This window comes from Rhinolophus sinicus, chromosome 2 (genome assembly GCF_057876585.1).
Source record: "Rhinolophus sinicus isolate RSI-liver-muscle chromosome 2, RSI-T2T, whole genome shotgun sequence".
NCBI lineage: Eukaryota > Metazoa > Chordata > Mammalia > Chiroptera > Rhinolophidae > Rhinolophus > Rhinolophus sinicus.
Window position 1 is genome coordinate 5071104 of NC_142502.1, and position 22935 is coordinate 5094038.

Genomic DNA, 22935 nt, shown 5'->3' on the forward strand with positions numbered 1-22935 from the left:
ATTTCCTCCAACCACTTCGCATTCAGAGTTTAAAAAAATCGTCAGTGAGAAAAGATGGCGGATGCACAAATGCCATACTACACGAGTCAGAGTTGAAGGGGTTGTGTGTGTATGTGCTTGTCTCCCAGCTGCTCACGGCCTTTCTCTTTTTTCTTTTTAACGATTTTATTGGGGAAGGGGAACAGGACTTTATTGGGACACAGTGTGTTTTTCCCAGGACCCATCAGCTCCAAGTCAGGTCATTGTCCTTCAATCTTAGTTGTGGAGGGGGCAGCTCAGCTCCAAGTCCAGTTGCCATTGTTCAATCTTAGTTGCAGGGGGCACAGCCCACCATCCCTTGTGGGAGTTGAACCGGCAACCTTGTGGTTGAGAGCACGCACTCTAACGAACTGAGCCATGCCAGGGAGCTGAGGACTGCTCAGTGGCAGCTCCTTGTCTTCAATCTAGTTGCGGAGGGCACAGCTCGCTGGCCCACGTGGGAATCGAACCGGCAACCCTGTTGCTCAGAGCTCATGCTCTATAACCAACTGAGCCACCCGTCCGCCCTCCTCACGGCCTTTCTGATTGGCCATCTTCACTCTGAAATAATCAACTCTAACCTCCACATTAGGCGGGTTCATTAGGTGGAGATTTGGGGAAAGAAATAAGGAATGTCTGCTCTAGTACACATATTCCCATACGATTTTTCACAAGAGTCCTGAAGTTGAGGATTGTCGGACACTTTCCCGGTCTAATTAATTACCTGGCACTTTGTTTCCTATTTATCTCTCATTTCCTATGTACACAACTTTTTGGCTGAAAACTCTGAGTTTCACTTATACTCTGGGTGAGTATAACATTCATGTCCCCAAACCCTAGCCCCAAGTCCTAATTTATATAAAGAAATAAGAAGTGATATTCCAATAGTCACAAAATAAAAGGCAAATAGGCAGATAAAGTTTGAGAGGAAAGATAAAAGCAGTTTGACTTAACAAAAATTCTGTAAGTTATCTGAGAATTTTGGAAGAGAGCAAATTTAAAAATTTCTGAACTGTTTGATGACCTACCCTTCATCTGAGCTTTTTTTTTTTTTTACTTCCTCATGTTTTTGCCAGATCTATTTGATGCAGAATACAAAACACGTGTAGAACAGTTCATTCCAATATTGAGTTTATGCAAATCCCTCAAATAATCAATATTGTTAATATGAGGTCTCATATGACAATGCACGAGCAGAAGGATTCATTTGTAAATGAAAAAATCTGCTTCTAGTTTGGCTTCATTTATTGAAAAGAAAGTAACTTGAGTTACAAGAAATCTAAACGTGAATGGGCAGTTATTTGGGGCTTTCATTTGTAGTTCATGCATAGACAATAATACACCGGCTAACCTTACGTTCTTTTCATGGATAATGTTGGGCCAATGTGTCAAATAATTTTAAAAGAAGCCTAATAATAAGATGCCAACCACTGAAAGTTTGGGGGTCTAAGCCGGCTCTTAAGTTGGTGCAAAACTAATTGTGGTTTAAAGGTTAAAAATAATTGCAAATACCACAGTTACTTTTGCAGCAACCTAACAGTATCGAGAGGAATACTCAGCATATTTTAGATGTTACATGAACTATTTTCAGGTTGGTTAGAATAAAATTAAATGTATTTGTGCTTTGATGGCCTTGGGGATTTGGTTTGCATCTAAAGGTCATCCTGGTTTGCTTTGCTGATGGTTTCATGTCAAAAACAAATTTACCAGTGACCTCCAGCAATGACCTCTAGTGATCTCTTAAATAGGTTTTGCTTCAAATGCTTTGACAAATTTATGCTTCCTTCTTATTGACCAGATGACATAATTTCATACCATTATATCAAGAACAATTAAAGAATTCCCTGGTGACCTACAAAACATAGTCGCAGCTACCGTAAGACATGAACGTTATTTGCTGAATGAATGAAAGTGATGGTCTAAAAGAAGTAGTTCCTACACTAAAATTTAGAAAATAATGATGTGTGACTCATCTTTATGAGTCAGTCAGTATTTTATTAAGTAGCTACTACAGACTAGGCACAGTCCTAGGTACTGGAGAACCAGGGGGAGACCTCACAGAATACACGGTCCAGCTAACAAATTGTCCACTGGGCAACGTTAACGTATTCTAACCAGCACCTGACCAAAAACTACTCTTGTAACTCATTATTTGTGTTTGTTTCTTGATAATCATCTTTTATGCATATAAATAACACATCTAGGTTGGGGAAAAACATTATCAGACAGAAAGCCAGGCTCAGCCCTTTTTATGGAATTGGAATCTGAGTCAGGCTTACCCTTGCACTGTAAATGACTTCATTGCACATAAAACTAGTTTTTGTACTTTTACTTCTTAATTGACTAATTATCTTTTGGAATATACTACTAAAATTGAGCTTCTGACCTAGTGCTATTCAGACCTAGAGGCCAAAATGTGTATAATAATGACAGATAATGAGGTACCTCACGACATTTGAACACATGTTCCTTGAATCTCTATAAACTCCTCTTATACAAAGTGTCCTTGGAACACACTTAGTTCTGTGTAAGGTGGGAAACATTCAGTGGGGTTGGCGATGGGTGGAACCAAAGGTGGTTGCTAGGAAACCTGCAGCCTGTACCTGCAATGTGTGTTGATAAGCTTGTCCCGAAGTAACCCAATCAGAGAAATTATTTACCTGCCTTTTCATTCCTATGATGGTTTCCTGTCATTTGTACAAGTTTCATTACAATTTTGAAGGGAACTTTCTAATTTCCCAATGCATGCACACACAGATGAATATCAATACATACAAAACATTTTCCTAATGTTACCATGCTCTTCTTGCTGCTTTTCTCCAAATGTGTTTAAAAAATTGGTAGATACAAAAATATTAAATTGTAGCTCACTCAAATTATGTATATGTTATCTTTTCAACGAGCTACAAGACTGACTTGAGCAGGAAAAAAGATGTGGAAATGAGCAATTTCTTCATAGACCAAAGTAAGTGGGGAACAGTAGATCATTACTGTATGTCAACAATCATGAAATATAGTCATGGGAGGTGGAGTATAGCATGAGGGAGACACGCGATGATGGAAACGTAACAGGCATGTAAGATGAGTGAAGGGGGGTTACCACTCATTTACACTTGTGAGGGGTGTAAATGTCTAATATGTTGTTTTGTACACCTGAAACTAATAAAAAAATTTAAAAAAAGAAACACAATATACACCAAAAAAAAACATACCTTCTTCCTTCTTGACTCTCACCTCAATACGATTCATTTTTGTTGGCGTATGTTTGTACTAGTAATAGCATTCTATAATAGTATTCATTTATTGGAAATAATATTTACTTAGATTTATGAATCTATGTTTATAGAATGAAGATATTTTAATAATACTTTTATTAATTGACCAATATCTTCCCCAGACTTGGGTTACTCTCTCCAAAATTAATGTTCATAGAATGATACTAATGTCCTTTGTTGGGTATGTAATTATCAGCAGTGTGCTAACTGCTTTGTAAGCATTCCCTGTATTTAAAAAAACAAGTAAGTGAAAATGTACAGAAGTGAGGCAGGGACACATACCAGTGACCAGAGTGACAGTCACTTAGATGTCCGGGTAATAAAAGGCAGGAGGGGCGTCCAAGAATGTCTCCATTCCCTCCAGGGGCCTTTAAAAAGAAACACCCACCTTTCCTAGAAACAGACAACCTCACAGCACCTTCTAGCTCAGTCTATGTTTGCCTTACTTTTATGAAACCATACAGACTACAATTCCCTAATATCGTGAGTCAAGAAAAAAAATAGAGAACCTAAAAAAAGACACAAAAATGTTCCATCTACTCTTAAGAGGACTGATAGTTTCAGGTAAATTTTTAATTACTTGCAAATTACAATGTTTAGTCTCAGAGTAATAATAAAATGTTTTGGAAGAATATTTTTGCTGAACATGTAATTTTGTGCTGCATACGGTATTACTGATAATGAATTTATCAAGAATCCTCTTCATATTTCCTAGCTTTCCAACTCTGAAACTATATTAAAAATAAATCTGTGACATCTTACAAACCCCTTAGAAACTTGTAAGGTATTAATTTTACCATGGTAAACAGAAGGGCTCACATGACCTGCCATGACTTCCTGTAACTACCACGTTTATCTGAGCAAGTGCAAAGAACACACTCATTAGTCTCTGGCCCATCTCTTCACTGAACACAAAAGGCATGCTCTTATCTGACAATAGGCTGAATGGGAAAGTAAACGCCATGAAAATTAAATCTCATAAAATAAGGATTAGCAAACTCAAAACCAATAATATGCCATGGACTCTACATCTTCTTCTCTGACTTATTATTCCCCAATAATAAGTTTTAGCCTTCTGCAGACAAGATATTCTACTGGGGCATGCTCAGAAAACGCGCTCTAAGACTTTAAGGATATGTTGGATTGATTGAATCATGGCAGCAAAGCATGTTTTGAGCCTCAGGGACCCTGAAGCTCACCTGGCTGGACCCCTTCATTTTCTGATAACATAGCATGGCTTTGGCCTGCTGTTACCCAGTGGCAAAGCCCAAGACTCTGCCATTTTCTTTCTCTGCAGTCCATACAGACCCACGGAAACAAGACTGACCAGAGGGTATTCATGTCATCAGACTTTTCTGCATCAGTGGTACCTGAAGATGAAGCTAAGGAAAGGTGCCAGCCAGGCTGATTTCGGTCCTTCGTGTGCATGCTGCGGTTCCTAGAGGGTTAATTACGATCCATGAGGGAAGTCTAACAGGAATCGGAGTTCAGGGCCTCGTGCAAAGTTGGGAGAGCCCGTGCCCTCCCTCAGTCCCGGATTCAGAGTGTTGGTTTAGGATTGTGGAACAATCCTTTCTCTAGGAAAAAACAGGGCATCGCTCTGGAAGAGCAGGTGTGTATGTGGAGAGGGAGGGAGAGGGTCACGTGTTCCTCAAGCAGGAAGGAAGGAGAAGGTGACCTCCAGGGAGGAAGGAAGTGCTGAGGCAGAAGAGGTTTGGGAGCGTCGGGTACAAACTAGAAGTTGGTGATGCCACAACAAGGGTTCCTCTCCAAACAGTGAGACACACATGTGTCCCCATCTTTTATTCCTCAGAGAAGAACAGCATCCACAGGAGAAAGACTGTGGACCATTTACCCGACCATTGTGCTTCAGCTCATGTGCTCTCTACTCTCTCACTGAGCACTTACTGTGCACCAAGCATTGCAAAGTACTTTACTCTCAACGACCCTCAGATATAGCAGTTTCTTTCATTCACAGAGAAGAAACTGAGGTCAAGAGGCAAAACCTTGCTTACGGTCACTGTGCTGACAAGCGGAGAAGCTAGTAGGACTTACAACACAGGCTGTCTGGCTTGCGTGCCCATTGGCCGTCCAGGATGCAGACCCAACCTGCAAGGATGAAAGCAGGCTCACCTCCCTGGAGGACTCTCTGAACGCCATGCTGGGACATGCAATTCACAAAGGTGTCGCCTCTAGCTGTTCAGCGATGCCTGAAAAGCCTCGGAAGCAAAGCCTCTGATGACACAACGAGAGAGAAAGCTTAAAATGCAAACAGTCGAGAAAAATGAAAAGTCACCTTGAAGGGTAAAGGGCACATACAACACAAGGTGAAGGTTTCTTGTCTCCATTTTATGGATGAGAAGAGCGAGGCTCTGAAAGGTTTTGAAGACTGTCCAGAGTAAACAGCGCCATGAGTGCCAGCGAGAAGAGTTAAAACGAGGTCAGCCAGGCTGGAGGCCCAGCGTCTTTCCCTCCGCGACACTCACCACTTCTAGCACCAGGACTGTTTGGGGCCTGTCCGCCTGCAGCGTGACATGGGTGCGTGTTCTGATGGGGAGCAGCATTTACTGCTATAAATCTGGTTCCGATTTGTGCCGGCTGTTTGAGGAGGATTACATTTCTCTTAGGGAGAGCTCTTTTTGTTTGGAAAATAGCTCAGGTGCCTTTCGATTATGCAAGGATGCCTCCCCCCTTTTTTTTAATATACTGAAGTTTTAAGATTTTATGCTTGAAGTAGCTATATGCTGTTCCTGAATAAGATTTTCCAATCAATGAAACTATGTTCCTTCTGATAACCAAAATTCAAACAATTCTTTAAATTGTACACAAATTTTTTTTTAAAATCTTACAGATTTTTCAGTCTTCATTTACAAGCATAATTTTGAAAATTCTTGATAATGAGTATGGATTTTGAGTCCATTCATACATTTTCATATCAAATATTCAAAAATGGTGCCTACATTCCACTAGTCTTAACTATTCTGCTTTAGGATTCAGATGGTGACACGGACGGATCACTTCCTGGATGGTGTAGATGCCTGACCACTGCGCTCTACACCCGAACAGAACAATTGAATGTCAACTATACACACACACACACACACACACACACACACATATTACATATATACATATATCACGGCCTGCAAAGATGGGCCTTTGGAGCCACTGAACAGGAGAGAAGAGACAGAGAGGGTCAACTAACTGTGCGTGAGAAAGAGGAATTCTGATGCACCTGCGAGAGGGGACCACAAAAGCGAGCCCCGCGGCTCTGCAGGAAGCCACCTCAGAAAGCCACCCACCGTGTCTAAGACAGTGACGTCCAGAGTTCACGCTAACTGTTCACCCACTCTGTCCCACAATCCCCCCACTGCTACCCCCAATCCTTCACTGAAAACCAAATCTGCTACCATCTAGAGATTTGGGGGACAAATGGCAACAGTGACGGAGAGAAAACCAAGAAGAGCCCACAGCAGGAGTTTGGCATGGAAATAAAAACAAGACAAAACAAAACAGAAATAGAAAAGAAAACCCCAAACAAGAAAACACAGTGCAAGGTCCTGAGGCTTCTGAGAGTATGTGAGATGAAGGAGGGGCCAGGGGAACAGGAGCAGCCGGGGCCCCAGCTCAGCTGCCTTCTTGCAGCTGCTCCATCACAAAGGGACCTTCCCAGTGGAAGGAGGACGAGGAGCCGGGCCTGTCCTCTGGTCTCCCCAGCACGCCCTGCTCAAACGTCCATTTGTTACTCAGCGCTCAATAACCATTTAGCCGGCGCCTATCACGGGACAGGCCTCCAGACAAAGAACCGCAGAGGAAACACCTCTTGAAGTTCAGAGAGAATGTTTGGTTTTCGCGATGCACTGATTTACTTCCTTTAATCAAACGTGAACAGTGGAACGTGTGTTTCCTGGCTTTTTTTCTGTCCTGTCATGAATATAAGTGGTACCTTTCGATTTGAGTGCAAATTGCCTTCCTTGGCATAATTTTTCTGACAGAATTCTCCTTCTGCACCTCTGTCCCTTTTCTACTTAGGCTCTTATTGTATTGTATTGGTGTCTCTTAGGTTCCCTCACATTCTTTTTTGAAACTGGAAAGTTAGGAAGTAAATGTTATTGGTGATGGAGAAATCAGCATTCTAATTTAGAGACTTTTCCCCCCCTATGTGTTTAGGAAGTCTCTCTGGAAGGAAATGGGAAAATGACGTGTGGAAATGTGCAAACTGTCAGGTGCAGACAACTAAGAAAGTGTAGCTCAAGTGCCAGGTCTATGGGACAGGAGGTTTCTATGTCGCTGAGACAGTCCCTACACATATTATTGTCAGACTGTACGTATTTATTACACGATGTTACGATACAGAATAATTGGAGCAGAGTGGAGTTGGGAAGAAACTTTGAGGTAGGAGTTGTCTTTAGAAGATATCTGGGGAAGTGTTAGGTGACACAGGGCTTAGGGGAAATTAGGTGGCAAAAGCTAGGACAAGATAGGACTCTGTTTGCTGCTCTCAATAAATCTGTAGCTTCCGTTACAATTATTTTAAATGAGCAGTTTCTCTCACCGAAAACACTGCCTCTGTTTTTCTCCCACAAGAATTTGTCATCTCTCACACATCCATTTGTTACTCCATTTGATTAATTAGAATGCTCAGGTACAAATTAGTTTGGGTTAATTCAATTTCTTGGTTTTCAAAGTGATAACTAGGAAACCAGCTCTGATTCAATCTTTCATTGCGGAAAGTATTCTCAACATCTATTAGCTCACTTTTCCGCCTTAGCAAATATCAAACATAATTTAATATTTCTTTCATGAGTCAGAGAATGCTGGTATCTCTGGTTCATTATTTTAAATGAATCATAACTTTATAGTTTGTAATATAAAAACCAGGCTAGCTATTTATCCCAGAACCATGCTTAAAGGCTGATTTTTAAAACAAATCCTTGCTATCGTTTGTTTCCTAGTGATTTCATGCTCTCTCTCCAAAAATAGAGGGAAAACAAAAAAGTCCAGTTACAGGTCCTATTTAGCTATGTATGTCCCAGGTAGTTTGAATCTTCCTAAATACTAATTGCACAAGGCAAGTTAAATTTATTCTGGAGAAGACGGACTTTTTTGGAAATAAACTTAAGGAATCCTGAATCTTCACGAAATATAAAATAAACTTCTAAATAATTCCAATTATATGTGATGTCCTTAAACATTTTCAGCATTATATAACAGGGTTTAGCAGAATTACAAATCCAAGTAGCTGCTGTCCAAGCTTTCTAAAATCGTTTTTAGTAAGCTAAAAATGAATCAATATAGTTGAACTAGATATATACATAAAAAAAGAATTCTGTTTTAATGTGCAACACCCAGATTAATTTGCCATGAGAAGCTTTAATGTAAATTATATTAAGATGCTTTCACCATATTCTAAAACGGTAGGCAAAAGAGAAAAACCAGCACATTAAGCAGAAATAGATAATTTTTTCAATATACTTACATACATTAATAAAACTTAATTTCCTGAGAGCCAAAGCAGATTGCATAGATGTCCCACCAATTTATATGTCACACGGCATTCTGACTAGAGCAGCTGCAAGGTCTTAAATAACCAGCACATGTCAATTACTGTTGCGAGCCACATTCCAGAGCAAAAATTTGGCCATTTTCCTAGATTTCTTGAGGTTTTATACTATCCTGGAGGGAATGCATGACACGTGTCCATAATGTTCAGTTAACATTTAGTAACTGGTGAGAGACCCACTAGAGGATCTGAAAACTCAGGGCAGCCATAGATCGTTCTCTTAATCACCATTAAGTCTAAACGCGTTTCTGCCCAATTTTGTGATTAAAAACTTATTTGGGCATGATATGAAGCAAAACAGAATAGCACATACCTCATAGATGGGTTGTGGGAATAGAATAAAATAATTCATGGGACTTGCTTACAACAAATATCAAGTATGTGCAGCCAGTAGTCAACGGAAGTGTCGGAGCACTCAAAGCACAGAGGGCTCCTCACTGCAGTCCCGACTTCATCAGACAGGATTATCCTACCAACTAAAGTATCCTGGAGTTAGCGAGTCAATATTCCAATAGTCATCAGGGCTGAAAGTTAAATTTAGTGAAAGTTAAATTTTCTAAAACATGTAGAGAGATAAGAGTTGATTTAAAAATGAGAACTAGAACAAATGTAAACATATCAGGAATTTTTTTCTTGAGTTCTTTCTCTTGTGAAGATAGATAGAACAACAGGCAGGTAGAAAAAATGTATGTGTCTGACTTTGCATCTTTTTTTCTATCCCTGTCTCTCCTTAAACTCCTAGGATGAACAAGATGCCACCATCATGTATTAGGATCTAGAACAATGCCTGATGCATAGTAGGGGATCCACAAATAGGTATGGAAGGAATAAATGTTGATTTGTTTATCCTAGGGTTTTATTTTAGCTTTACTCTCTTGCTTTAGTAAAGTGATTTCATTTTAGAATAATATATTTCATGTCAAACTAGGATTTCATTATGGAAATCAAGCAGCAAAACTTGGATACCTGGCAGTCAGAAATGTTTAAATGTAACTTATTTTATTCACGTAGGATGTTATTAATGACTTAATAAAATGTCAACAGGGAACGCAATACACAATTTAAGGGAAGAGAAAGACAAACTACAAAAAAGATAATTCTTTGAAGGTGAGATTTAGAAATAAGAAGATTGTCAAGGGGGCCCAGTGAGTAGAGGATTTCTGTATCCTCAGGAGAAACCAGGAGGAGGAAAACTCACCAGGGCTAACGGGGAAAGCAGAGGCATCTCAGGACAGATTAGGGAAGAAATAATGGAAACAACCAAGAGGAGGAGAAAATGTAACAGGAGTCTTTGAGATAAGGATCGTGCAGAGCCAAAACAGATGAAAGAAAATGAAAGTTTAAAGCAGAAGTCTTTGAAACGAAACTTAGAGTGGGCAGGTACAACAGCACAGACAATTTATTCAGAGTTACATTCAAATCCAGGCTCTATCCATGTATTACCTACGTGTCCATGGGCAAATTAAGTTATGTCTCTGAGGCTGCATGTCCTTATTTAGTAAATGATACACACTGCACTGCATTCTTAAGGATTTCATAAAATAACGTGAAAATAGTTCGCTATGCCCCGGCATGGAGGATCTGTAAGTGGTAAGTTGTGCTCACTGCACAAATGGGGTTCCAAGTTTAAGCTTGTGTTAACATTTCTCAACAGGTGCCAACCGCTAGCTCTGCCCTTTCTGTGTGGTGCCATCCTCTCATTTGGTCGTAAAGGAGACGAGTTTGTTTCCATTTTTAAGGAAATAAAATGGATACCTTTCTGCCCACATATTCTCAAACACATTTTAAAATGGTAATAAGGTGCTCTAAAATACAGCAGTGACGACCTCAGGTTTGCATTCTCTTCAAACTTCAAAATTGCCGATTATGTTATACACACGTTGCTGCACTAGAAGGGACTCAAAAGTTGTCTAGCTTGGGTCTTTGATTTTACAAATGGGGAAACTGAGGCACAGCACTGTAAGGCTTATTCATGTAGTTGTCTGATTATTCACTCAACAAACACTAGTTGAGCACGTGCTACTTCCAGGCACAATAGGAGGCAAATGGGGAACAGATGGCTGAAACCAGGGCTTATTTCTGGGTCTGGGGCGCCTTGTGCCAGCCCAGGGACACGCAGCTAATGAGGGGTCTCAGGTGGAATTTCCGTCCAGGCCTCCCACTACACCGAGCATTCTGATGTGTCTAAGTCTGTTTCTACTGATGACATGGGCTTGGAAAAAACAGGACAAACATGGGACCTGGAATTCCAGCTACTCGCTGACTTGCTGAGTGTACAAAGAGAAAGCGTTTTTAAGTAAATTTTCAATCAAAATCTGAGCAAGGCAGAAAAGGGCACAGAGACCTCAGCAGAGTCAGCCTTCCAGAAGGGACAGGACCCAGAGGTCACACAAGCCAGGCAGGGCAAGGATGGGAAATGGTGCACACAAGGGTTGGAGAGAAACATCTCCAGGATGTGACAGCTTTCCCTGAAAGAGGTTCTCTCTGTCCCAGCTCCTGCTTTGTCCGTGCTTTGCCCTAGATTTTAGAATCTCACTTTACGAGTGCAAAAAACGTGTGGAAGGGGATTGAGAAACATGCAAAGTAGACAGCCGTCCTCTTCCAGTGATGTAGAACGACGTTTTGTACTAGGCTCAGATCTCTGTTCTTTGAGTCTAGAAAATGGAAACCTTCCTATTTGTAAAGATGGCCCTGGGCCATCATCACATGGCACATTAAATTCTGCTTTAGGTTGGCGGGGCTCAGGACATGCTACCCCCCAACACAGCACAACCTGATATCGTGAATATTTTAGGCCGAGGTAATTTGAGAGTGGCTGGTGCAGGAAGGACTCTCTGACTTCCCCTTGAAGCAGGACATAGGCCCTCAGGGGAGAGGGGCCCTTCCTGCACCTGGAGGACAGGAGGAGCTTCCTTATCTCCGAAGACGGAGGGATGGGAGAGGAACCTGGGAGATCAGGCCTTGCTAAGTCTTCCCCAGTTAACTACTCTGAGTTCAGACACTTTTTGTTTCCATGACTTTCCACTCTTCATCAAACCTAGTATAGAAACACTCAAGCCTAACCCTTTCTTCAGGGCTCTGTTTCCTTATGAAGGTTCCCATGTGATGTAAAATGGGCCTCTGCAGCATTTCAGCTCTACAAATAACACTTTGCAAACACCAGTGTATGAAACACATGTGTATGCTTTTCTCCTGCTAATCCGTCTTGGTCAGTTTAATTGTCTGGCCCAGCCAAGAGCCCTGAGAAGAGCGTTTCCTCCCCTATGGGGTACACCTTGGCTATTGTAGGCGGCTGATGTTATGTCTCATGTGCCAGGATCAGCTGCCCCTTCTTAACAGTGTTCCTTTGGGGGAATCTCCTTTCTTTTGCTGCGCTTAATATTGAGCGGGGTAAATAAAGGTGCTCCCCCATCCCAGCCACCACCACAGAGAACAGAGGAGGTCAGTTATGGACTGTTTGTATACCCCCCGCCCCACAAAAAGAATTTGTGTGTTGAAACCCAGCCCCCACCACCACCATGTGATGGCAACAGGAGGTGGAGCCTCTGGGAGGTAATTTGCATTAGATGAGGTCATGAGGATGGAGCCCTCATAAGAACTATCTAGACAGCTTTTCCCTCTCTGCTGTCAATCAGGTGAAGATACAGCGAGGAGTCGGTACTCTGCAGCCTGGAAGCGGGTCCTCAGCAGAACCCAGCCAAGCTGGCCCTGACCGTGGACTTCCAGCCTCCAGAGCTGTGAGGAATATATTTCTGTTGTTTGTAAGCTGTGTGGACTATGGTATTTTTGTTACAGCAGCCGGAGCTGTTCCAGACAGGCTCCCAGAAGGCTCCTTCAGCCAGCGCTGTCCTTTCATTTCCTGGCTCAAGTACATGACCGGAGCTTTGCCCATCTCTCTCTAGTCACTCTAAGGATCTTTGCAAAGTGGCATGACTGGGGCAATGGAGTTTATTGGCGAGTGAGACCCTGTGAACTTGAATCCTGAGCTTCCTACTTAGTTCCTGGTGCCCGATTTCTTTCCAGCCACGTGTGTCCAAGTCAGGCAGAAGTGGGTTCTGTTGCCTTTAACACAGCACCCTAACTGGTGCAGAAACATCCCTCTCTTGCAGAGGACCTCTGCAGCATTTCAGCTCTACAGACAACACTTTGCGAACAACAGTATAAACGGAGTGTTCTAGGGTTCCACAACAGAAACGGAACATGACTTCACTAACTGTAATTAGCATACTTCTAAAAGACTCAGTAAAAGCTGATTTATCCAACACTGAAATACCTAGAACTTTTGGTCAACACTTCTGCATTTCCCTGCAGTGATGTAAAGCGGTGTTTATACAGAGGCCATGTGGTCAGGGAGAGGGACAGGAGCCCCCCCTTCCCCTCACTTCTGAATGCTCCTTGGGTTAATGGCATCCGGCAAAGCCTCAGCTGCTTTCCCTTTGCTAGGTGGCCAAGGACATTTCCCCTACTTTTCTTGAAGTTTTGTTTCCTAATTTGGAAATTAAAGGAAATCATATACATTCTGGGGAATGTATACGGCACTATGTATGTGTACAATATTGTTATCCTAATAGGTCCTAAATGAAAGATTAAATAATATTTTGATTAATTGTGTTTCACTGTATTCACATTCTTAGAAAATTGGCAATCTTAAAACAATGTTTATTAACTTTTTCTAAGGCTAATCTACGAATGGAAACTGGGAATAGGGAACTGAATAAGACATTGGCCCAACAACACATTAACTTTATTAATCAGTTACCAAGAAATTCTATTAACCCTCTCACATCCTGCACTTTGCATTGATTTAAATCACAAAATGCCCTGGATGTGTATGAAGTTATATTTGCAAATGTTCTTGGCTGCCAGCTGTGAGGGTTGTAAATACCCTCCTTGCAAACAGAAGAATGGCACAGCCTTTACAAGAAGCTGCAGGCTCCTTGTTCATTGTTTTTCTTGCTGACACATGTGCACAGCTGATCTACAGGAAGTGGCCTCACTTATTTGCATCTGTATTGATGTGTGTGGTAGGCAGGAAGGGAAGTAACCAATTCAATTTTGATCAGGAAAAAAATGGATTTGACTCATTCTCTCAACCAACTACTTGAATTCATCCGAGTTTTTTTTTCTTTTTTTCTTTTTTTAACCACCTTCTTTTACACTCAAAACGTAAATTCTTCAAAGGCAGCATGAGAACAAGGATAGAAAATTCACCCACTCAGGTTCTCCATGACTTACTGAGGGAACATAATCGTGGCTTTCTCTTCTACGACACACATTGAGCCATTTCACGTTTATATCTCTGGCCTAAAATTTAAAAATCCGCAATAATATATTGACCAGCTAATAAGGAATTTGAGACAAACCATTAAATAATAAATCCCAAATTATTAAAACAAATGCGTTATACTGTCAAATCACAGAAAAATCTATATTTTTGGTAGATAAAATAACAGCCACAATTATTTTAACTCACACACGACAGGTGAAAGACTCCAAATCATTAGCTGAAATAAACTGATAATTTAACATGGTAAATAGAACTCAATTTTATATTGTTATTAAGCAATCAGGTTGGCAAGCTGCACTACATAGAGAGAGTACATTTTAAAAATAATAACACAAGGATGTAAAATCTATTTTACCTGCATTTTTGTTAGAAGCCTTCTAATTATAAATTACTAGTTTTTAGAGAAATGAAATACAGCTTTGTATATATATATTTATATAATATATATAATATACATATAATACATATATATATATATATATATATATATATATATATATATATATATATTACATATATATGGAATTATTTCTTCCCCTGCTACAATTTTTTTTTACTTATCTTCATGAGGAAACCAGTAATTTCATCATTTGGTTCCCATTACAGATGACATATGATACAAATTAGTTAAATAAGAAGGTATCTATATAAAAATTGCTCTTTTTTTTTGGGGGGGGGGAGTCTCCTTCCCCTCTTTCCCCACTCTTCCTTCTCTTTTAGAAAGAATAGCCACCAAGGTCATAAGATGACCATCCATTGCTTCTTAGGTCAAAATCTGTGCTGAGTTTAATTTCTAGTCATGCTAATTCAATTAAGAAAAGGTAGCTCCTTTGGGTTCATATATAGAAAACAAATAAGGCAAAAATAAGGAAACTCCTCAAACAGTTGGGCAGAGTTCATTCTACTAGACATTTAAATGAAATAGAAGATTGATACCTTTAAAAACTAACAAATCTCTTGCAGTAACTGGCCATTTTATTAACCTATATTTTGATAAGTAAACAAAGATCCAAAACGGCAAACAGCAAAAGGGTCGAGCTCAAGACATTTTCAGTTCAAGCATGTTTTGAAAAAAAAAATATGGGAGGGAGGGGTGCATACAAGTTTCTACATTATAGTCACACTTTCCTGGAGGACTCCAATTGTTTAAGCAGAATGTAGTTAGACATTACTCAAGAGCCAGACACAGCCTACATGGGATACGCAAGAGTTAACATGAAACAGCACAGTGGTGATACCAATATGCTTATTCAATTAATAGTTAATGTTTTACAGTAAATTTTCCTGTTGGATAATAATATGTTCACATTTATTTTTAAAAACCTTCTGTCAAGTTGCATTAAAAGCAGTTGTGACGTGATTGGCAGAAAAGACAGTTCCCAACAGGTGACACAGTTGCATTCCTCCAACAAATGGAAGTGTGGGCTGCAGAACATATTTTATACTTTAGATCTAGTTTATTAAAGGGACCCTACACACATGCACGCACGCACACACACACACACACACACACACACAGCAAAGGGATCATCTGGAGAATTCAGAGCCTAAAGTGATTAATTAGACCTTATTTTGTCTTGAACAGATTTACTAAGCATTTTTCAAATAGCCCCATTGTTTGTAATTCCCGAAATCACACCTCCATTGGCTGGCCTTGGTTACTTCATGCACGAACAACAATCTGATTGAGCACCCTTGTTAGGGCCTCATTCTTCATTGTAATTAGCCATAATCATAGCCTTCCTGGGTGCATGAGAATGTGCAGGCAACTATTCACAAACTCTACCCATTTGAATACGCAGCTTCTCAGTAAGGAGCAATAAAATGGGAAATCAAAGCAGTTTCTCTAGGGAATTTTGTAAAGCGTCTCTAACTCTGATTCAACCTCCTTCAAAATGTCCCCTCTCCAGTATCTGGATTCTATTTGCTAAAACAAGGGTGGCTTAATGAAGACAATGGCTTATTATTTCTTAAGTGACACAGGAGGCCCAAGTATGACAGGCTGAGTTCTTTCAGTCTTTGCCAAGGACACAAGGGACAAAAGAACTAGCAGTTGTGTGTGGAAAAGAGAACTCGGACTAGGCTGTACTTTGTGAATGCTCAGAGGAAGACGGGGCCTTCGTGATTCTAGATCTCAAAGGCTGGTGCTTTCTTTTTCTTCCTTTCTTTCTTTAACGACACCCCCACCCTCAAATGACTCAGACAGTATAGAGAAAGGCTCAGAGAAGCAGGGATTGAAAACAGAGGCCCAGGGGAGGAGGGGTGACATTCCCGGTCCTATCCCTAGCACATTCGCAGTGAGCCACCTACTGGCAACAGCACTTGTCCTCTTTTTATTGTCTAATCACCTAAACTCTTCAGGGAAGACCTAGGTAAACATGCTGGAATCGCTCCAAATGTCGTGTCAGCCAAACATGGGAAAACTAAAAGGCAGAGGGACAAAAGCTTTCAGAGTAGTACTAAATCTTTAACAGAAAACTCAATCCTTCTAGTAAAACGATGGCTAACTACCAGATATAAAGAATCATCACTTAAAATGTTGTGTGTTCTGTAGGAAAACTTAAAAAGGTGATTCAAATTACTTAAAAGGAATAATCACTCGGCTAATGAAGCTAAATCAGCTAATCACTTAAACTAATTGAATAAGATATTACAAGTATGGTGTCTGCGAAAGACCCGTAAACTCTTCACAGCCTTTGCGATTTTCCTGTAGGGATGTTTTCTTTTTTGAAACATGACATAGACTTAATAAAATGACTGTTTATGTTACTTGTCACCGTGCCACCACAAGACGCTCAAGGGCTGCAGCGTGACACCTGATGATTCTCTGGTAATCGGAAGGGTTTATTTAAATTTTTCATCGTCATGTTGAAATGACCTTGCTAGAATCACACAGCCAGTTGAATGTAGTGCTATTAAAGTACCAGATGGCCATACAGTTCAGCACTTCCACTGCTATGTGAAATCACAGTTTCAGAACTGAGCAAGGCTGAGGGACCCTCGGGACGAGGTAGGCAGAAGGGTTCGCCTTCGTAGAGGTTGCCCAGAACATCGCTCAAAGAGGATCTGAGGCAGAAGCGGGACTCCAGGAGCAGAGCGGCCATTATCAATCGGTAATATCTGCTACTGGTGCCCAAGGAAGAAGCAGTTCCGTCATCTGTCTCCTCTCAAACGTCTATGCATGCAGGGGACTGCGCCAACCACTACCCAGGCATCTCAGGTGGAAGAAATTAGCTGTACCAGGGAGTCATGGTGGAGGCAGGATGGACCCTGCTAGTTTCCTGAGCAATCGCGTGCTCTCTTCCAGGCAGACCCCTTATCATACATCACACCCTCCATGTTCACGCTGACATGAGGGCTTTTTCTTGGGTACTAGCTTCACTGATGTTTTGGGGCTATTTTACTTTTAAATCCATTTTAATATTTGGTGAGTTGAGTCACCCTGTTTTTCTTCTTTTTTCATTTTTTTTCTTAGAATACCAACAATTTAAAACAGATGCCTGTGATAATTTCTTCTTCACAGAGTAATATATGAGTAGAATCAAATTTACCATATTTATATATCTTTGAAAAGCAAAAAAAAGAGTTTCTGTGACATTAGGAATGCGTCTAAATTGAAGGACTGCGGAGCCAATATTTCTAATAATCTCCTCAGTGTTATAAACGACCAAAACTTATAACATGATGAATAGTTAGTGTGTCCGTCTTGTGTGCCAGGGAGGCTGCCAAGTGTTCTGTATGCATCGTTTCTCCTAATCCTCACAACAGTCCTTCCAGGGGTTGACAGTCTGGCATAATTACCTCTAATTTACAACAAAGGAAACAGAGACCGAGGAACTTTCAATAATTTGCCCAGGATCACACAACTACTGAATGCAGGGTTGGTCATAAATGAATCAGTCATGATCAGCACTTACAAGACTGAGTCAGGAGTCATCTCTTCCTAGGACCCAGCCTGTCAACATCAGCCAAGGTCACCTGGCTCCAGCCCACCTCCAACACCCAGAACCCAGCCACAAAGTGACGACACGGCAGTAGCTGAACTGCGTCTCTAGGAGGTGTGCCAGGAAACAGTCACAAGGAGAGTCGGCTTTTTGGACACCCACACGTCCTCCAAAGGAACAACCAATGTAGAATTTGATGGCAAGTCCAAATAGTGGACTGAAAGGGTGATCAGGCTAAAGCCAGCATGGAACGGGGCCTTTCAAATACGTCATCAGGTTTGTTCAGATACCATCTCCACCACATACACTCCACACGAGGCTCAGTATAGCCCTCAGTATCTTCAAAACCAAAGATTTTAAACATAACTACTGTGTTTCCCGGAAAATAAAACCTAGCTGGACCATCAGCTCTAATGCATCTTTTGGAGCAAAAATTAATATAAGACCCGGTATTATATTATATTATATTATATTATATTATATTATATTATATTATATTATACCCAGTCTTATATTAAGACCAGGTATTGTATTGTATTATATTATGTTATATTATATCATATTATATTACATTATATAATATTAAGACCCGGTTTTATATTACATTAAAATAAGACCGGGTCTTATATTAATTTTTGCTCCAAAAAATGCATTAGAGCTGATGATCCGGCTAGGTCTTATTTTCGGGGAAACATGGTAGCTGTACAGTGGCTTTTTTAGTCATGCTTTCATGTGTACATAGAAATTAATATCATGTGACATTATTCATCAAATGTTCAAACTACATGCACAGAGAATGTTTGCTTTAATTTCTCTTTTGTGAAAAACAAAGTTTCAAAAAAAATTAATGTAGAACCTGTAATAATTGCTTTTGAATCCCTTTGCTACAGTGTCCCATTATGTGTCAGATGGCATTTATCTGGGGGTCACAGGAACCTCTCATTCCTGGAGCAAAGTCAAAACATCTTTCAATTCTACTGGTTAAACAAACATGACAGATGTCATTGTTTTGTGGGACTCTGCAGGTGGAAGTTCTGTTACCCACTTAATAGACTGTTAGCCAGTCACGGCTTTCCCAGATAAGAAAAGGTAAGCTTTTACATAATTCAATTCCACAAACACTTACTGAATGTTTGTAGTACAATCACTAGATAAGGTCAAGAAGTAAACAAAGAAGAATACGATAAAAATCATCCACTTTTTTTTTTTAAAACCAGAAAAGAAATGGTCCCTTAACTCCAGGAATTCACAAATTACTAAGAAGTAAATGCATGACGCAAATACAAAATAATTAACTACAGGTAAGGCAAAATACATGGCAGGCAATATTTATGAAAGTATATTAACAATATATTTCCTTCTACTTTTGACCATTGAATAGGTTAGTGAATTTAAACACACAGTGATAGTAATGCCAATAAAACAATAGTGAATATTTATACCTACCATGAATAATCTAAGTTCACTGTTCTAAGTTCAAGATGTATTATCTCATTTAGTCCTTATAACAAATGACAACCTTATATAGATACAGATAAGGAAACTGAGGCACAGCGAAAGGTTAAATAACTTTCCCAAGGTTTCATACCAGGTAATATGTTTTCATGGTTCTTTCTTTCTTACTAAGAATATTAATCAGCGACTGTTTACTGTTATATAGTAAACAGAAAGCATGCCTTTTTCCTTTGACTTATTTTAAATCCACCTTAATTATTTCAATATTCTAATAATCTAATGTTTATAAGTCATAGTTCCAAACTTCTGGGATTGTTTTGATCATTGTGGATTCTAAATTGCAGTTTTCAATGATCTCCACAGTTTGAGAATGATGACAAAGTGAATATGTGGAGCAATTCAAAAAGAATAACCCACAAATTGATAAACAAAGACGGGAAATACATCATCATCGAGTCCTCTCCATCTCTGGCCAGAAGAAAGAGCCTGAACAGACCATCTAGTCAGCTGACGATCATTAGGGTGCTCACACCGGTCCCCTCGGGGGTGCAGTGCTGGCAGCGGGGCACCCCGCCAAGGAGAACATATTCCCCCCCCCCCCCCCACTTCTCAAGCCTTCCAGCAGAGGGAGAGGGAGACCGGAACACACAACACACATGGACAGAAGGGAGGACTGACTGTCTGTCTGTACACAATTTTCCACTGAACTTTCAGATTTTCCTTTTCCTGTTGTTTTCGCTCTCCCCGTCCATGGGCCCTATGGTATATGTATATGTCTGTGTGTGTGACATCCCCATACCTCTGTGTGTGTGCATTAAAGCTTAATGACTTTCCTAATGGGCCCTTTTTTTAGTGCATTAAGTTGCCTGCTTGGTCTCCAATAATGTCAATTTCTTGCATATTTGGGATCTCTGTAAACACTGTCTCTTTTTCCTGGACTCTTGCCCCCGAACCCTTCTCTCGTGTTTCTCTTGGAAAACCTTGAGCTCCCACTTGGCATCAGTGTGATTTCCCCAACGTTGCTCTCTTCTGTCTTTCCACAGCACGTGGATTTTTATAGCTCTGTCACAAATGCGTATTATTATTATTTTCACACGAGAGTTGTTTTCCCAAGTCATCAAATTTCACGGGCACAGACCGTTTTGTGTTGAATGTCTGTACTTCTAGGACACAGTACAGTGCCTGACACATAGTATATATTCACTAAGTGACTATTATACAATTAATTTGACATAAAATAAGCCTTACATTACACTAAGGCAACACAGCTACCATCCAGGAATCCTAAATAAAGGCACAAAGAATGGAGATAAGTTACTTTCAAAACGTTCCCTCTTCTTCATAAACACTGGCTTAAGGAAGCCTTTGAAGGCTTATGAGGTGTTACCCTTATGCATTTCCTGTGGGTTTATCCTAGTCCTGGCCTATTGATTTGAAAGTTAGAAAGAGAATATTCTAAGTAGTTTACCAAAGCTTTTCTAGCTATCCTGTTGCCAGGCAAACTGCTTATTATAAGTGCATCTGGGTAGATTTGGAGAAGAGATGTATTCATCCCAAAGCAGCTTACCAGCCATTCTGTGACCATTTCAGTGTGAGTCTGTAACCCCCTGGGCTCAACTCCCTAGGCTGATTATCAGGAGAAAAGATTTATACGTGCGGGGAGGGGGTGGGGGGGTTGCTCAAAGCGAAGAAGTGAAAAGAATGTGTTAGATCCATGGGCCTGTGTACCATTTTAACAAAGGATGATAAAATGTAGACAAGAGAATAAACAAAAGAAAAGGCGTTTTGGGCTTCTGAGAAGGCGACTAAGGGAATCCATGGCAAATAAGGGTTGTTTAGTCAGGTTTGTTTTTCAGACTCATGGTGTCTCAGGTGGTAAGAAATGTCTCCAGTCATTTTCCTCTTTCTGGTACGGGAGAGGAAGACACTTTTATAAATGGAAATTTCTTTCACAAAAGAGAAATTTATGTCCTGCTTTTAGGTAGAGAGAAGAGAACTAAGAGCTCCCCCTGTATTTGCTGTTTTTCAATTGCTTTCAGGTCAAAATAATCCTTATGCCAAAGTGGCATATTTTCAGATGGCATATTCCGATCTCTTTCATAGGTTCCTGGTATTATGGACTCTCAATGTTAAAAAATAGGAGTGTACTTAAGTCAATTTTATTACACCTTATTGAAATATTTAGTAGCTATTGAAAGGGTAAGAAAAGTACCTACATTACAAAACACATGGGATTTAATTATAAATTAAAAGAGGGTAAAAAGATGTTTTTAAAACTGGTGTAAAACTATAATGAAGAATGCATACTTAAAAGGTTATAAAACCTTTAAAAATAATATAAGTTGTTTTAGGCTAGTGAATTTATGTATATGCCATTTTTCAAATATTCTGTTTACTCTCATACTACGCACATAAGTGTATTTTTGTATATTTGCATTCAATTTACATATGTACTAAGATCTTGTTTCTTATATCCTTACTAAAACTTGGGATTATTTTATTTTTAAGAAAAGTTTAATAATTTATGACCTCAAGATTTTTGGCCCTGGTACCAGCCTTTGCCAAAAATGCATCTTATCTGCTATACCACATCAGAGTGGAGGTTATATTTCTATCCAAGTCTTTTTACTAATATCATTTGTATGTACTTTGTGACATCTCAAACCTAGAAGCAATGGTTTCACTTAAGGAGTATGATGAAGGCTTATCATACTTTAAGGGTAATCCAAACTTTAATTTTAATGTAATACTTAGTAATACATTTTGAACCAAAAGGAGTTTTCCTGGTTTACGTAACAGATTAAATTCCCTTTATTTTGGTATATCAATATGAAAATTGGTATATAGGTATATACTTAATATATATATATATATATATATATATATATATATATATATATATATATACTTAGTATTTATATTTTTAGTATATTTCTTAGTATCATTTAGCTTGTGTCAAGGACTTTAGCCTGATGTTTATTTGATTTTTTTTTTCATGTTCCCATTTCCTTTCACTGTTTGAGGCTTGGAGTAAATTATACAAGCTAAACTATATCATTTTTCTGATGATGTATCATCCAAGTATACTTTTCTGACAATGAATATACTTTAGAAATGGCTTATTTAATAAAACAATGTTTTGTCAGTCACTCCTATCTGATTTAATATGCAAAGTATACATGAAATATTACCCCCAAATCTTAACATTACATTTTATTCTGTTTGTCATTTGTCATCCTTTCATAATTGCTTGTAAAGCAAATCTGATTTCTAAACTGAAGCTACAGTAGAACCTGGTCTTTCTGTGACTCTTTTTATTGCGATTGGTGATTAGCGCTAGAGAACCAAGTACGGTCTTGAGTCGTTAGACCAGACTAGGAAACATTCTTGGAC

General features: G+C 39.7%; 1 protein-coding gene across 2 annotated transcripts in view; it reads right to left on the reverse strand.

Annotated features, from left to right (window-relative positions):
- PACRG (parkin coregulated) overlaps positions 1–22935 on the reverse strand; it is a 447188-nt gene that overhangs the window by 347356 nt on the left and 76897 nt on the right. The window lies entirely within an intron of this gene.